The sequence below is a fragment of the Caretta caretta genome, chromosome 16 (assembly GCF_965140235.1).
Source record: "Caretta caretta isolate rCarCar2 chromosome 16, rCarCar1.hap1, whole genome shotgun sequence".
Lineage (NCBI taxonomy): Eukaryota > Metazoa > Chordata > Testudines > Cheloniidae > Caretta > Caretta caretta.
Window position 1 is genome coordinate 12646439 of NC_134221.1, and position 3820 is coordinate 12650258.

Below are 3820 nucleotides of genomic sequence, written 5' to 3' on the forward strand. Positions count from 1 at the left end.
ATCCATTGGAGGCTGGGTCAAATGCATTCCTGCGTACATCTGGGGCCAGGTCCTCAGTGGGTATAAAGTGGCATTGCTCTGTTGACTTCATGGACCTTTGTCAGTTACACCATCTGAAGATCTGTCCCTGACAGTTTTGACGGCTTTGTGTTTCGGTGCCAGTAGGCTAGGTCGCTCACAGATGGGGCAGCGTGCTCATTTCCTGCCCTCTAGGGGTGGCATGAGCTGAAGGGGAAACAATTTTAGTCCCTATTCAGGGCAATACAAAGGGTATCTCCATCTCTAGGTAGCAGCACTGGCCCCAGTGCACCGAACTCTCCACCAGGCTCTACCAACACAGGCGATGCTAATGTCCATTAGCACCAGGCACACAGAAGGTCTGGGGGATGAGTTCTGAGCTGGTCTGGAGGTTCGTCTGTCAGTGCTTCTGGGAGCTGTTGTTATGGGAGGAGGTTAGTTTTTCCCAAGACCAGAAATGAAGGTGGCTGATCCCCTCTCCTCCCAACCCCAAGCAGAAGTCCCTGAATAATAATTCCAAGGAGAATTCTGAGTGGATTCCATCAGCCCCTGATATTTCCCATTGCCTCTTCCCAGCCCTCCATCACTGGCCTTTCCTCAGGGAGACAGGCTCTGTGCTTGCCTGACCCTTGAGCAGGCTGTGTCCTGTGATGCAGTTTGCCTGCTTGAGTGGTTCCTTTTAATTCTGGACACCATCTGCTGATATATACTAATTTCCAAGTCAGGTGCTGCCCATCTTTCACCAGGCAAGCTGCATAACAGTGGAGTGATTTGTATTAGGGATGGAGGGAAGTCTGCAGTTCCCTCAGCCCACTAGCAAGGCAGCATGATTTTCATAGAATCATAGGACTGGAAGGGATCTTGAGAGGTCATCTAGTCCAGTCCCCTGCACTCATGGCAGGACTAAGCATTATCTAGACCATCCCTGACAGGTGTGTGTCTAACCTGCTCTTAAAAATCTCCAAGGATGGATATTCCACAACCGCCCTAGGCAATTTATTCCAGTGCTTAACCACCCTGACAGTTAGGAAGTTTCTCCTAATTTCCAACCTAAACTTCCCTTGCTGCAATTTAAGTCCATTGCTTTTTGTCCTATCCTCAGAGGTTAAGAAGAACAATTTTTCTCCCTTCTTCTTGTAACAACCTTTTATGTACTTGAAAACTGTTATCATGTCCCCCCTCAGTCTTCTCTTTTCCAAACTAAACAAACCCAATTTTTGGATCAACTTTACCCAGTTGCACCATGGGCACTGTCCCTGCAGGGGAGCAGGCAATTTGTAGGGTTCGTTACAGCTCTCCACCAGATCCATCCAGCCTCCCGAGTGACCCAGGCATTAGGAAAGGCGAGTGAGATAATCAGCAGGCCTGATGAGCCTCTTGACAGCGCTAAGGAATAAAATAACTTTACACCTTCCTTGAGGAAACTCCCCACCCAGGTCAGTTCACATACCCTGCAGAATAGCTTCTCCAGTCTTCTCTTCCTGTCAAAGCACAACATGTGCAATACACATTGTGGGGAACAGTCCTGCACTGGCCCAGGGGATGGATGAGATGTGACCTTGTTCTTATGACTCCATGGTCCTTGCTCTCCCAGCCGGGGAGAAATGTTCCTGCAATAAACAAAGATTTCACATTGCTATGCTGAGCAGAAATACTCTTTGCATGTGCAAAAGCCCTCCCGCTCCTCTGCCCACCAGGCTGACTCCTACTTGCGGGATGATTTGCAGATTCTGCAGTGGATCCTCTCCACGGAAATCTTTAGTAAAAGGAGAAAGATTTATGCGATCTGGTGCAAAATCCAATCTCATCTTCAAGGTGTGAGGTGGTGAAATCATTCATGTTATTTAGGAAGTGTGGGCTAGTGGGAAGACCAGAGGCCTGAGCGTCCAGACTCCTGTTCTATAGTGGCTCGGCCACTGAGCCGTAATGTAACTTAGGGGGAAATTTTCAAAAGTGGCCTCTGGCTTTGTGTGCCTGGAGCCTGGGTTTTGGAGGTGCTGAGCAACCACAGCTCCAGGTGATGCCAGTGGAAGCCCTGGGTGCTCGACTCCTCTTAAAATCAACCCTAACTTATCTTAACGCTGGTCATCCAAAAATCAAGGCCCCTCCCCACCCAAAAGTAGCAGCAACTCTTGCAAATGCTGGCCTTCTGAGTGCCTCAGCTTCCCCTCACTGTCAGATGGGGAGAAGAACGCTGCCCTGCCTTCGCTGAGTCCTTTGAGATCTGTGAGTGAACTGGGAGCGGGAGAGGGACAGTGTACGGATACATCAGAGAGAGTCCTGCAAAGGACACCAGTGACTGACATCCCATTGTGACCCAAGCTTGTTATTTGGCTTGGCAGTTCACTCCCCAGAACCGTCCCAGCAATATCTGGGCTTCCCATATCTCTGTAGAGACAAAGAACTTTGCAGACACAGAGCAACAAGTCGGCTGATAAGGCTGCTTGTTTATGAACAATACTCCGTGGGGAGAGCGCTCACATCGGGAACACGGTGTGCCAACTCCCCTGGCATACACACTCGAGCTGCTGCCAGTGAATCATCTGCTCTACTGGCTCGGGAGCATGTTGGGCCCCCCTCATTTAATGTAATCAACGCCAGGAGAAGAGCAGGCGTGGGTGTTTCATTGAGATGCAGGAGTGAGCCGTCCGCTCTCCATCCTGTTGTATCATTTTCCTGCCAGGGGCCGGTGAGTGGATTTCTTTCATTGCCTCTGGGGACTTGGGCAGGAAAAGCCACAATAAACAGGAGCAGAGAGTGAGCTCAGCTCGTGGGGGAGGCGACTCCTCAGATGCACGTCCAGAAACAGAGAGAGGAAAATGGAAGCACCTTGTGCTAATGTCGCGCTGGGGAGAAGTGCCAGGTTGCCAGGGCCTGGGCTCTGATGTTATCTGTTTAACCAGGCAGTAGATCCAGCCCAGGTACAAGCAGTGCAGGTAGGAGTTCTGTGACCCCCCCTGCCACTGCGTGCTCCGACATGCACCTGGCCCAGAAGAACCAGACTGGTTGGCACAGGATCCATCACAGCCACAGAGGCAGGTGTGAGCCTAGATCTAACCCGCGGGCTCGGGATCAAGGCTGAGGAGCAGGACACCCTGCCACCCTGATCCCAGAGGGCCCCGCGAGCACCTGCTCATTTGCAGCTCAGGAGACCTGCAGCGAACAATGACAACTGCCCCCTTGCGCTTTGCTTTGCTTTCAGACCCAACCATGGGTCATCGCATGTAGGGCACAATGGGTCCCCAAGCCGCCAAGTGCAAACGTTCAGGTCAGGGAGGTGGAGAGGATTGGTTGACAAACGTGGATATTGCCCATCAAAATCCAATCTGCCCTTGGGCTGCGCGGCACTCAGCCGAACGACCTGCCTTTCATTGTCCTGGTGCTTTCAGCAGCGTTGTAGGTTTAGGTGCCACAGACTGAGAGGCCATCGATCGCCCTGCAAATGGAAAGCACTGTACTACCTCCTCTTTTACTCACCTCACCTGATTTATGCCCCCCAGAGCTGTGACATATACAGATTGCAGTCTGAGTCCTGGGCAAGAGGCTGTTTGAAAGTACCACATACGCCAAGACTTTCATACCATGACACCAAAACTGTGTACACAGGAAGTGGCATGGAGAGCCTTGTGTTCAAAGCATTGATTTGAGACTCAGGCACTCTGGGTTCAAGTCCCAATCCTGCCACAAATTCCCTGCATGGCCTTGGGTAAGTCACTTATCCTCTCTGTGCCCCAGTTTAGCCATTTATTAGCTCTCTCAAGAGGAGCATAGCAAGAATTAATTCCTGGTTTTGTAAATCACA

At 51.0% G+C, this 3820-nt stretch overlaps 1 non-coding gene across 1 annotated transcript; it reads right to left on the minus strand.

The window, feature by feature from the left end:
• Positions 1-1709: 1709 nt before the first annotated feature.
• Positions 1710-1825, minus strand: LOC125623717 (U5 spliceosomal RNA). The gene has a single exon (XR_007353095.1). It is a non-coding gene; the product is annotated as a U5 spliceosomal RNA (small nuclear RNA).
• Between the last annotated feature and the right edge of the window lie 1995 nt (positions 1826-3820).